This window comes from Diceros bicornis, chromosome 5 (assembly GCF_020826845.1).
Source record: "Diceros bicornis minor isolate mBicDic1 chromosome 5, mDicBic1.mat.cur, whole genome shotgun sequence".
NCBI lineage: Eukaryota > Metazoa > Chordata > Mammalia > Perissodactyla > Rhinocerotidae > Diceros > Diceros bicornis.
In genome coordinates this window covers 67,511,803-67,525,378 of record NC_080744.1, presented here as the reverse complement: position 1 = coordinate 67,525,378, position 13,576 = coordinate 67,511,803, and the positions used below count along the sequence as shown (strand labels likewise).

At 42.7% G+C, this 13,576-nt stretch overlaps 1 protein-coding gene and 1 long non-coding RNA gene across 4 annotated transcripts in view; both read right to left on the bottom strand.

Moving 5' to 3' along the window:
* ARID3B (AT-rich interaction domain 3B) overlaps positions 1 to 13,576 on the bottom strand; it is a 51,160-nt gene that overhangs the window by 22,646 nt on the left and 14,938 nt on the right. The window lies entirely within an intron of this gene.
* LOC131406270 (uncharacterized) lies at positions 5,426 to 9,297 on the bottom strand. Its single transcript, XR_009220087.1, has 2 exons — positions 7,135 to 9,297; positions 5,426 to 5,646 (listed from the first exon to the last, which is right to left on the bottom strand). It is a non-coding gene; the product is annotated as an uncharacterized LOC131406270 (long non-coding RNA).

The window sequence follows — 13,576 nt, the reverse complement described above, 5'->3', positions numbered from 1 at the left end:
GGGTGGAGTTCATTTTCATTAGAGAAATAATGAAACCCTAATCCTAATTTAATTGATTAGGTTAAACCAACACCATTCAACCGAACAGGAGGAAATGGCAAATACGTTTTTGTTTATGTTCTTGAAATCTGCTTCCTACCTTTATTCAGTTGGGTAACTCTTATTCCTCAAATCAGGCATTGTCTTCTACGGGAAGCCTTCCCGTCACTCCCAGCTGTGCTAAGAACTCTGGAAGCAACCTCTGTAAATTTCGAGCTTAGAATTTAACATCTTATTTTGGAATGATCTGTCATCCCCACCATATTGTAAGCTCCTTGCGAACAAAGGTGCCTTATTCATCTTTGTACCTCCAGCATATAGCACGTTGCCTGGCACTTAGTAGGCCCCAGTGAATGCTTGATAAACTATAATCATTGTTAAAAGGCATTAACTGGCTATTTGAACCAATTAAGCACCTCTTCAAAAATATACAAACACATATACCATACAGGAGAGTCAAACAGGCCCTCTGCTAGCGGGGAATATGAAATGCCATGGTAGACATCTGCTCTTCACCCCTGCCCCACCGGCCAGTGGAGGACCCAGTGGATGGGACTGAATGCACTAAGCCCAGCACACTCTCATTTGTGGTCCTCACCCAGGACCACAGGCACATGCACGCACATGCACACGCATGACACACAGCCGGCTGGCGTGTATAAGTGGTTGGGGAGGGGCATCTGGGGATGGGGAGCAGGTTTCTTGGGAGGACATTCTTTGGACTGCATAGGAATCTCATTGTAAAACCATGCCAATAACATGGAAGCCTGGTCTAATTCTATTCTCTCCCACCTCTCCCTTTAATAAAGCTTGCCTGAAAGTGGAGGTATTATTCAGTTATATTTTGGGGCCATCTTTTCTTCCCCTACTCAAAATGGGCTCTGAGATGTAGACCCACTGTTTGATAGCAGCAATTTAGCACACAGGGAGGTAAGTATAACCAAGAAGAAGTGACACCCTGTCAGTTGAAATGAAACAGGCTACACCAAATTGTTTCCCTGCTTATCTAGTAAAAGACGTGTGTAAGGAAGTGCTCAGTAAATGCTATCTGACTGTGCACTCAGCATCTCCCCAGGCAGACGTCGGAGGAATCTTCCTAAAGCACCTTCAGCTCAGGGAGGCCAACAACCAAGCGCGTGAAACACTGTTTAAAAAAAATAAAACCTAAAACTCACCCCCACATTGTAATTACAGTCAACAGAAATCTGGTGTCATCTGGTGGCAACTAGCACAATGAATAATCAAGATGAATTATGCCTGTCAGGTCAGCAAAACCAGACAGAGTTACAGTCCCCCTTTCAAAGGATGCAGTAGGTTGCCCTAATGCCCAGTGATTTCGTTTGAGCCAGTAATTCCTGCTGGAAAGTCAATTATCGTGGGAGCCCCTATCGGCTGAAAGACATTTAATGGGGGATCACTGCCGCTTCTGTTATGTCAGCTGTTTACTGTGGCAGCTCAATTCCCAACTCTCTCTAGCTGGCGATCTGAAGCTGATTGTGTTCACAGGAGGATTCTTTCTCTATTGGTCACCAATGAAGATGAAAACACAGGTTTTTTTGCTAATTATAGTAACTTCTAGGCACTCTGAATGCTCACTCAGAAACTATTTAACACTCAGTTGGGTGGAGAGGACGGAATCCACAACCTAGAGTCTCAGACAGGGTTTTCCACAGCAGGAGGGGAAGGTAAAAACAAGCACGCCAGTGTAACCACTGTGTGACTACGTGTGAAAATAAACACCCAAGTGTGAGAGCTCAGCTCTGGGAACAGAGGAGAATGCCTTGTAGGATGGGGGCTGGGGGTCATCATGACCCCACCCGTTTGCCTTCCCCAGCTCTGCCCAAACAGCAACAGATTCGGAGCAGTGGGATGGTCAGACCTTGCACTAAGCAGGAACCATTTAGTGGAAAAATCTGCTTAGTGATGGGATTTTAGCCTGAAACGCCCCTAACTCAGTGACCACAGAGAACAGAGACTTGCAGAACAGGATGGAAATGGGACACTAAACTCTTTGAGCAATCCCATTGTTTGACCCATTACACAGATAGGAACGTCAGTTACTATTCAAAGAAGACGCGGTGACAAGAGTCGCCCAGGAGTGGAGGTGTTTTCTTTTGTCCAGTTCCAAGGCCAGGATGTTCCATTACTTAACTGAAAATACTCAGTTGGGGCCCCGTGGCTTAGCGATTAAGTGAGTGTGCGCCGCTGCTGGCGGCCCGGGTTCGGATCCCGGGCGCGCACCGACGCACCGCTTCTCCGGCCATGCTGAGGCTGCGTCCCACATACAGCAACTAGAAGGACGTGCAGCTATGACATACAACTATCTACTGGGGCTTTGGGGGGAAAAAAAAAATTCAGTTGGGGCTGACAGGGAAATGTCCACCTTGCATTACTCTCTCTGTCTTGGGGCACTTAAACTTCGACCCTGTTTCACAGGATTTTCTGGCTGAGGTGAGAGTAATTCCTGAACCCTGTCCGTCCTTCACAGTCCAGCTGGAATGCTGGTTCCTCCACGAAGCCTCCAGCCTCCGCCCACCAGGCAGAATCAACGCCTTTCTCCTTTGGGCTGTGTCCCCTCGGGTTCTGGTTCCTTGTGCCCCTGCCTATGTCCCCAGTCTGTAAGCATCCTGTCAGGGTATCCCCGCCCCCCGGGACATATAAAGCCCTGACACATCTGCTGAAAGACAGGGATGGGTTCTCCCATGAGACCAGCAACCTCACAACCCTCCCTTCTTCCCTCCTCCTTTCATTGGAAGGATTCCAGGCTTCAGCAGTTATTTTCTTGGTTCTTAACTCGGATCAACCCCTGCACAACACGGCTCACTTATGCAATTCAGGTTTACTTGCAGGAGGGTTCTTGGCCTATCAACATGGTGTGGGTGTGACTGCTGGAAAGGTATCAGCCCAGAAAAATGATTTTTTTCTTGAGTGTGGAGTGTGGCTGAGACTAGTGGTGGAGGAAAGCAGGGAGTGGTAGCGGAAACTATGGGGAAAATGCATCCAAAAAGAGCCAGCTCAACAGGTTAGGAATCCAAAGGGGTCCCCGAGAAAATCAATTCAGATAAAGGGTCGCTGTGTGCACTCTCACACGCCCAGGGAACAGGCTTTGTTACTTCCCCATGGGCAGCTGGCTGCAGTATTCAACAGCCCAGAAATGGGTGCGGGAAGTCAACAGTAGCCAGATTGGTCAGTTACTGCCATTTACAACCTTCTCCGCCTCTCCTACTTGAGAACTCTCTTTTAACAGCTTTGATCTCACCAGGGGCTCACAGGAAACTGACAGTTTGTTCCCAAAGACTCACCCAAGACTAGCTTTGGCCACTATACCCACATTCAGCTCATTTTCCCCAGGGAGGCCATAGAGTGTTTTGCCTTTAACTCTCTCAAAAATCCCAGTGCAAGAAGGGTGGGGGAAGGAGCAAGGGGAGCAGGAAGCTGGTGTCTGTGCGCTTTCTGTGTATCAAGGACTGGGCCAGGAGCTTAACAAGCATTTCCTCACTTAATTCTACAATGTTGAGGTGGTTATTTTGGAGATGGGAAAACAATGGTTTAAAGAGCAAGTTACTTGACCTGCCCAAGGTCTAGAGCTTCTACGTGGCAGTGCCAGCACTTAAACCCAGGTTTGTCTCGCTCTCTTTGTTATACCATGCTGCCTTGTGCCTCGAAAGAACAGTAGAAAACAGTAGAAAGTTCTAGGTGGAGACATTAGGAAGGGAGAGAGGGAGGAAAAGAATGAAATCCTTTGAACATATAATGCCAACAATGTCAAGTCATGGCTCTGGGAGGCTCCTATCAGTGAGAGATTCTTTTATTCCTTGATTCATCTCACTGGCTTCATCTGGGAGGGGCAGCCAAACAGAAAACCAGCCCTCACACAACACTTGCCTGGGAGACTTATCTGGAGTGCTGAAATAAGAATTGCTAACCTTCCAGCACTACCTCCAAAACAACATTCTGGGTAGGATAGGCCCCCATCTTCCTCCAGGGGACAGGGGATCAGAAGAGGAAGAGAGACAAGCAGGTTACACTGAGGGGACCAGAGAAATATGGCACCCAGCACTATGACATGCATATAAAAAGCTTCAAAAAATAATGAATCTAAGTCTAACCTGACTGCTACTCAAAATTAAAATAGTGCTTCCCCAACACTTCAGCCTTGGGAGATGGAAAGACAGAGGGAAATGTATTCACTATGTTTGAAAATCGAAAAGGCTGCCTGTGGAAAAGGAAGCGGGTTTTTGTTGTTTGTTTCTTCCTCTAAAGCCCCAGGGGGCAGAACTAGAGTCACTGGGCAGAAGTTACCAGGAAGATTTCAGGTCGACGGAACAAGGACCTTTTTAACAATCAGAATTGCCCAGTAATGGAGTGGGCTTTCTCAGGAGTTGGGCAGCTTCCCCATCCCTAGATGACCATCTGTCGGGGATGTCATGGTGTGGAGTCCAACATGAGACAGGACTAGACGAGAGGGCCTCTAGGGGCCCTTTCTGTCCTGAGACCCTATGACAAATTCATTCAACAATGATTTCCTGAGAACCCACCCCAGGTAGCGCATTGTGCAAGCTGCTGAGGAGAATACAAAAAAACCAGTGGTTCCCACCACTGGGGGTTTTACCTCGTAGTTGGGAAAATAAGCTGAACACACACAGCACTTAAAAGAGCAAGTCAAAGCACCAGAACACAAAGTGCCTGGGAGGTGGAAGGAAGGAGGGCAGCTCAGAGGTGGAGAAGAAGCTGGCCTGGAAGAATGGGTGGAGGGGAGATTTACAGTTTGAATGAGCATGGAGATGGGGATAAACAAGGCATGTTTTGGCAGGGAGGATGCAAGTCTGCATAGTCAAGGTGGAAACAGGCTGTGAAATGCCTTGAATACCAGAAGGAAATTTAAACTCTGAACTGTGAACAGTAGGGAGGCAGTGGGTGTTTTCTGAACAGAAAAATGTATGATTAATACAGTGTTTTAGATTACTTTAATGACCTAGTTTTGTTGGAAAAAATATAATATATACATACAAATGTATGTAGAGATCTAATTGGATTGGGATTATGGAGAATTTTTATTTTTCAATGTTTTCATGATATTCATGCATGTACAAACATTGATCACCTTGGATATACTAGATACTGTGAAAGGTTCTGAGGGAAAAAGAACAGACAGATAAGAGCCTCTGAACTCGTGTAGCTTACAGTCTAATGGAGAGAGAGAGAGACAATTAAAAAAACAATTGTTTTTTTTAGATTACTTTTTGAATCATTTGTCAAGACCCATCACTTGCTCTTCCCCACCAACAAAGAAAATCTGGATTACACTGAAATTATAGAATAATTTAGTGAACTGACACCTTCACAATAGTTAGTCTTTCAAGTAAGAGAGCAGCATGACTCTTCATTTAATAAAATATACTTTTAATGCCCCTCAGTAATGATTTACAATGTCAATATATTACTTTTGTAAACAGTATTGGCGGCTTGAGAGGGAAGCCAGCGCTGCGGGCTGGCCACTGTGCAGCCGCCCACACTGCGAGTCTAGGTGGGGGCCGGGGGAGCAGCAGCACCAGGGAGGACCAACTATCTTGAGAAGCAGCCAAGTCAGAATCAACTGGATATGCACTGAGGGGATGAAAGAGAAAGAGAAGGATGAATCTGAATCTAATCGTGAGAAAGGTATGTTCTGAAGGAAATAGACGCTGGGCAGAGGATCAAACAGGAAGCCTTTGAGCACTCATGAAAATAGACCACTGTCTCTGGGATGGGTGGGGGGTGACAAGACCAATCCCACAGCCCTGGAGGAAGCCAGGTTATGGCAGCTGGTAGCAGCAGGAGCCCAAGGCTTACTGTCAACCTTCCAATGAGAAGAAAGGGAGAAATTTAACCAGTATCTCCCAACCCAAGAAGGCTACCTTGGGCCTTTCTTTTTACTGGGATTTAAAAAAAAACCCAACCAGACCACGCCCCTAAGATCTTAGGAGCCAGCACCGCATTCCTTAGAGCTGTACCTCCCCAGAGACAGGAGTGCCTGACTTTAAAAGCAATTAAGTATCTAGGCTATTTTAGGATTACTCCTTGACCACCTGGAATATCTTATTAAAGCACAGCTCAGATGTCCAAAGCAATTTTAGTTCCCATTCCTCACTCCTCCCCAGGGCGAGAGTTAACCCTTTCCTTCAGGTTCAAAGTACAGAGGCTAAGCTGCCCACTCTTCCCTTGGGCTCCCCATATTCGGAAACCTCTAAGAAACTGTCCTGTCCTTACAACACCATCGTGCACACTGACAACTTTTATAGATTCTTGAGCGTCCTCTGAAGACACAGAACAGTAATGTGTTTCCTTTCTGTCTATTCTCTATAATCTGATAGATTCTGAAGGTCAAGGATCTAGGCAAATTTCTAGGACCTGAACCTCAAAGTAGTCATTACTAAAATCACTAGACTTCAAAGGGGCTCAGGGATACCACTCAATTACTCTGAAAAACAAAACGTAATTGAAGTATTTGGGCTGAATACAGTTGTTAGTATTGTTACTATTTTTTTTTTTTAAAAGCAATGCATAAACTACCTTCTCTTTGGCTAGATCTGTGGCTCTGTGGGTAGTACCTGTACCACACTTGTGAATGCTCTACTGCTGGCCGGCTTGAGGACGTTATAATGTTAAATGTCCAATTCCCAGATCTTGGTAGGAAGAAAAGAAAAACATCTTTGTCCTCCTACCAGTTTTAACTGATTCCAAGAGGTAATGAGACATGCACAAGAGGGTAATGGGCAGGATTATAGGAGAATCCTAAGAAGAGGGGAGCCCCAGGAAGTAAAACAGATACTGTTATAAGCAATACTGTTGGACTACAAAACCCTCCTGATAAGATCAGGATTACTGCTCTTAGCTAAATCGCTCAGGCCTTGGAAGCACTAGAGTTATAATTATCAGATGCACACCTTCCGCTGTCAGGTAACTTTAGCAGGAACCAGAAAGCACCTCCCCACCTCTTACTAGCAACAAAGATCAATTCAAACTCGGTGGCTTGGAAAAAGACTAAGGACACTTTTCTGATGAATCAGTAGAAAGGAGGAAGGTGGGGGAGGGGAGAGAGGGCGGCAATCCTACCTTTCCATCTAGGCCCACAATCAGTGCATGCAACAATCAAGAAGACTGCCCAGAAATGGTGTGTTCCTACAAAAGGAGGGAGAAAAACTAAAATGCAATGTTGGTGATGAGGACACCTCTACGCCAAAGAGTGAACTGGCCCAGCCAAGTCCAAGTCTGAGAGCCACAGAGGAAAGTCCCAGCTCCTGTTCTCTGCAGAATCCGAGTTGGCAGCACTGCTTCTTCTGCCCCGAGCGCCACCTACCACCTGACCTTCCATAACGGTTGCTGCCATCCATGCACACCACAGAGCTCCGACAGTCAGAGCTGGAGAGCAGAGTGGAGAACATCTCATCTGACCTTCATCTGACAGAAGGGGAAACCGAGACCTGAAGAGGTTAGGAACCCTGCCCCAAGTCAGTGCTTCAGAAAGTTTCATAAAACTTCTTTTTTTCAAACCACATATTTTAAATGTATAGGAAGAATATGTTTTCAAAAAATGCTATGATGAATTATTTTATAACGTAAAAAAAAAAAAAAAAAATCCCTCTTTCATTTTCAAGTTTGAGATTCCACAGACCAGCTTCCCTCAGGCAGAACAAACTTGTACTTTTGTTTAAAAGTCAGCCCCATTTACAAGTTTGAGAGCTTCTCCTAGGGTTTCTCCCATCCCCACATCCCCATCCCAGGGGGTGGTCCTATGGCATACACGTTCCAACTCTGATGCCAGCTGCCCCTGTGCTGCCTGCCACCTCTCCCAGGCTGTGAGTCTCCCTCATTCAGGAACAGCAACTTACTCCTTGGTGAGGCCTGTGCACCCGGCACGGGGCCTGGCAGATGGTAGGAACTCAAATTAATGTCAGGACCTGAAGAATAAGCCACAGGAATAAACTTAGAAGAACTGCCTCAGGCTAACTGATGAATTTGGGGGGAAAAAAAAATCACATACTTAAAAGAAGGTGGACTTCAAGTTCTAAAATACAAGTCCATAAAAAGGATCTAAAAGGCAATATAAACCATTTCCTAAAGACAGCAGTTTAATTTTTAGGATCAAGAGGATAAGAAGAGTGTGCATCCAAAAAAAAAAAAGGAGCCTATTATTCATATGTAAAATTAGCAAAGCTTTAAAAAATGATAATATTCAATGGTAACAAGAGTTGGGACAATGGGATCTCCTATGTTCCCATACTGGAAATATAAAAATGGCATGACCTTTCCAGAAAGTTACCTGCCTTAAAATGCCCATCACAATAAAAACAGCAGCAGCAGCAACAACTAATAATAATTGAGTACTTACTACGTGCCAGGCCCTGTTCCAGTGTTTTATGTGTATCAAACATTTAAACCTCAACACGATGCTCTGAGGTGGGTACTATTATCACCCCCGTTTTTCAGATGACAAAACAAGATACAAGAAAGTGACTTGCAGAAGACTGCTAATCAACCAAACAGTGGAGTTGAGACTCAAATGCAGGCAGTGCACCTTCAGGTCCCTGCTTGTAACTGCCTCACTTTCTTCATCTCCTCCTGATCTCATAATTCTGTTCTATGAATCTACCCTAAGGAAATAAACAGAAATACAGTACAATTCTATTATAATAGCAAAAAATTAGACATAGCCTAAATGTCTTGACATTAAAGGAACAGGCAACACATGAGGGTGCTATCCATGTGACAGAACACTGTGCAGCCATTAAAAATAACATTGCTTTTTCAAAACGTTCAATCCCTACTTCACATCCTTCTCATTAACTGCAGATGGAGTAAAGATCTACATATAAAAAACAACCATAAAATAATAACAACAATATATTTTTTTTATAATCCTGGAGAGGGGAGGGACTTTTTAAGTATGACAGAGACCATAAAGGGAAAAATCAATAGATTTAGCTACACCAAAATTTTAAATTCCTACCTAATGAAAGAACTGCAAATCAAGTTGAAGAGTAACAACTGTGAAAAATATCTGAAACATAAAGACAAGGGCCTATGCACAAGAGCTACTACAGATCAATAAGAAAAAGATAACAGAATAGAAAAATGTGTAAAGGCAACAAAAACACAACATACCAAAACTCATGGAATGCAGCAAAAGCAGTACTAAGAGGGAAGTTTATAGCAATAAACATGATCAATAAATATGATAAACAAAGATGTCAATGCATGTTAGCTCAGGGCTGATCTTCCTCACACACACACACAAAAAAGATGTCAAATAAATAACATAACTCTATACCTCAAGGAACTAGAAAAAAGAAGAGCAAAAAGTAAGCCCAAAGTTAGCAGAAGGAAGAAATTAGTAAAGATTACAGCACAAACAAACAAAACAAAAAATAGAAAAACATCAATAAAACTAACAGTTGGGGGCCAGCCCCGTGGCTTAGCATTTAAGTGCGCGCGCTCCGCTACTGGCGGCCCGGGTTCGGATCCCGGGTGCGCACCGACACACCGCTTCTCCGGCCATGCTGAGGCCACGTCTCACATACAGCAACTAGAAGGATGTGCAACTATGACATACAACTAGCTACTGGGGCTTTGGGGAGAAAAAAAAAAAAAAAGGAGGAGGATTGGCAATAGATGTTAGCTCAGAGCCGGTCTTCCTCAGCAAAAAGAGGAGGATTAGCATGGATGTTAGCTCAGGGCTGATCTTCCTCACAAAAAAAAAAAAAAAAAAGGAAACTAACAGTTGGTTTCTTGAAAAGATCAATAAAATTGACAAACTTTTAGCTAAACTAAGAAAAAAGAGAAGACAAATTCAGAAATGAAAGAGGAGACATTACCACGGATGCCACAGAAATAAAAAGGATTATAAGAGACTACTATGAACAATTATATGCAAACAGATTGGATAATCTAGAAGAAATGGATAAATTCCTAGAAACTTACAACCTACCATGAAGAGATAGAGAAACTGAACAGACCTATAACTAATAAGGAGATTGAATCAGAAATCAAAAACCTCCCTACAAAGAAAAGCCCAGGACCATGGCTTCACAAAAGTGAATTCTACCAAACATTTAAAGAAGAATTAATACCAATCCTTCCCAAACTCTTCCAAAAAATTGAAGAGCAGGGAACATTTCCAAACTCATTTTATGAGGCCAGTGTTACCCTGACGCCAAAGCCGGAAAAAGACACTACAAGAAAACTTCCTGATGAATACAGACGTAAAATCCTTAATAAACTACTAGCGAACCACATTCAACAGCACAGTAAAAGGATCATATACCATGACCAACTGGGATTGATCCCTGGGATGCAAGGATGGTTCAACATACAAAAATCAATCAATGTGATACACCACATTAAAATAACCAAGGATAAAAAGCACATAATTATCCCAACAGATGTAAAAAAAAAGCATCTGACAAAACTTAACACCCTTTCATGATAAAAATACTCAACAAACTAGAAACAGAAGGAAATTAGCTCAACATTTAAAACATTTTAGGCAAGAAAAAGAAATAAGAGGCATTCAAATTGAAAAGAAGAGTAAAATTATCTCTTCACAGGTGACATGATCTTATATGTAGAAAACTCTAAAGATTCCACACACAAAAACGTGGAGGCTGGCCTGGTGGCACAGTGGTTTAGTTTGCATGCTCCACTTCAGCGGCCTGGGATTCACAGGTTTGGATCCTGGGCGCCGACCTATGTACCGCTTATCAAGCCATGCTATGGTAGGCGTCCCACATAGAAAGTAGAGGAAGGTGGGCATGGATGTTAGCCCAGGGCCAATCTTCCTTAGCAAAAAGAGGAGGATTGGCAACAGATGTTAGCTCAGGGCTAATCTTACCCACCAAAAAAATAAATAAATAAAATAAATATTTTAAAAAATGGTGCAGCTGATACGGACAACAGTATGGAGGTTTCTGAAAGAATAAAAAATAGAACTACCATATGATATAGCAATCCCACTTCTGGGTACATATCCAAAAGAACTGGAATCAGAATCTTGAAGAGATACCTGCACTCTCACCTTCACTGCAGCACTGTTCACAATAACCAAGATATGAAATCAACCTAAGTGTCCATCGACGGATGAATGGAGAAAGAAAATGTGGTATATACACACACTGGAATATTATTCAGTTATAAAAAAAGAAGGAAATCCTGCAATATGTAATAACATGGATGAACTTGGAGGACATTATGCTAAATAATGTAAATATTTTTCAATAAAAATTTAAATAAATGTAAATAAAGTGAAATAAGCCAGTCACAGAAGGACAAATACTACATGATTCCATTTACATGAGGGTCTAAAGTAGTCCAACTCATCAAAACAGAAGATAGAATGGTGGCTGCCAGGGGCTGAGGGGAGGGGAGACGGGTAGTCGCTGTTCAAAGGGTGTAAGTTTCAGTCTTGCAAGATAAAAAATTTCTAGAGATCTGCCATACGACATTGTGCTTATAGTTAACAATATGTACTGTACACTTAAAAATTTGTTAGGAGAGTAAATCTCACATGGTTTTTTGTGTGTGTGTGTGTGAGGAAGATCAGCCCTGAGCTAACATCCGTGCTAATCCTCCTCTTTTTTTTTTGCTGAGGAGGACCGGCTCTGAGCTAATATCTATTGCCAATCCTCCTCCTTTTTTCCCCCAAAGCCCCAGTAGATAGTTGTATGTCATAGTTGCACATCCTTCTGGTTGCTGTATGTGGGACACAGCCTCAGCATGGCCGGAGAAGCAGTGCGTCAGTGCGCGCCCAGGATCCGAACCTGGGCTGCCAGTAGTGGAGCGCGCGCACTTAACCGCTAAGCCACGGGGCCGGCCCTCACACATGGTTTTTACGATTAAAAAAAGAAACAAAAACAGGCAAAGGCTACAAGGAAGATAAGTCACAGAACAAATACAAAAGGCAAATAAACACATGAAAGATAGTAATATAGATATACCTTCTGATACAGCAAATTCAACCTCTAGAATAATCTACCACAGAAAATACAGACACAAGGGCATAGGGTTATACAGTGTCTATGAAGATAGTCCGTATTTATACTAAACACACACACACACACACATTGTGTGACTACACACTTAAGTAGTTAAACATATAGAAACAGCCCTAGAAGCTGATTCATGCCTAACTGTGGCATCCTCTGGGATAAGGGGGAGGGTGGGAGGGAGCAGGACGGGCAACAGGACACTCTAATATTTTTTTCAAACTATGAAGTTTTACTCTGTATTTTCCTATATTGTTTTAATGTTTCATGATCTATTCACAGTACTTCTGTCATTTTTGAGATAAGTGATTATAAAAACATTAATAAATAGATCTTTATGAACACACATGGAAAGATAGCCATAATACTGAGTAAAAAAAGTAAGTTGTAGAATAATATGTAGGGTTCCTATTTTGTTAAAAACAAGCAAAATGTGTTTGTGAAGAGAAAAGGTTCTGAAAAGGTACAGACCCAACTATCACCAACAACGAGCCACGGAAAGTCGGGCTGACTTTCACTTTACATATTCCTATATTTCTAGAATTATTTGAGTCAATATAACTTTCTGTAATATGTTTTTTAAAAATTAAACTATTTTAAAATAATAGTTTAAAATAAATTTCAATGATAAAAATTGCTCGTGGTCTGTTAGGTGATAAAAGTTGGGAACAAAATTATATATAAAACCAAAAAATACGCCCGTGACAGGCATTTTTTTTTTAAACCAAAGGAAGTACAAGAAAAAGTTTACAGTTATATCTAAGTTATGTGGTTATGGTGATTATATTTTTTTCTTTACAAATTTTTATATTTTCTAAAATGAGTCTGAATTACTTTGACAATCAGAAAAAATAAATCAAAGTTACTTTTGGACTAAGGCAACCACTGAGAAAGATTATCATTGCCCTACTCTGTCTGGAATGGAGTGAGAGGGAGCATGGGAAGAGGTGATGCATGGAGGCTGCAGTCAGACCGCCTGGGTTCACAGCCCAGCTTCCCAACTGTGAGACTACAAGCAGCCCATGTCACCCTTCTTTCCTAATCTGCAAAACAAAAACAAACACATTAAGGGAGGATAATATCAGGGCATGCCTCACAAAACTCAATGAAATAAGGCAAGTACCTGGCACACGAGAGGTCAAAAAGTCTAAGTTATTAAAAATCAAAACAAAACAACAAAGCAGCAAACAAAACCATGAGTGAGGACAGTCTGATGGAGGAACTCTACTGCCTCCCTCCCTCCCTCTCCAAAGAAAACCTTGCTTAGAAATGCTAGATAAAATTTAACACTCCACACCCCCTACACATATAGCTAAGCTTGAAACCAAGAAAGATAGCAGAGTCCACAGAGCCAGGAAAAAAAAGGAAGTCGTCAGTGAGCAGTGAGCAGGCACCGAAGCTGAAGGGCTCAAGGGAGAAAGGACCCGGATATAGTTCTTAACAGCTGAGGGCTGAGGACTGGGGAGTTAATCACCCCCAAGGGAGAAGAGTCCAGGCTACAGTCCTCTGCATGCCAG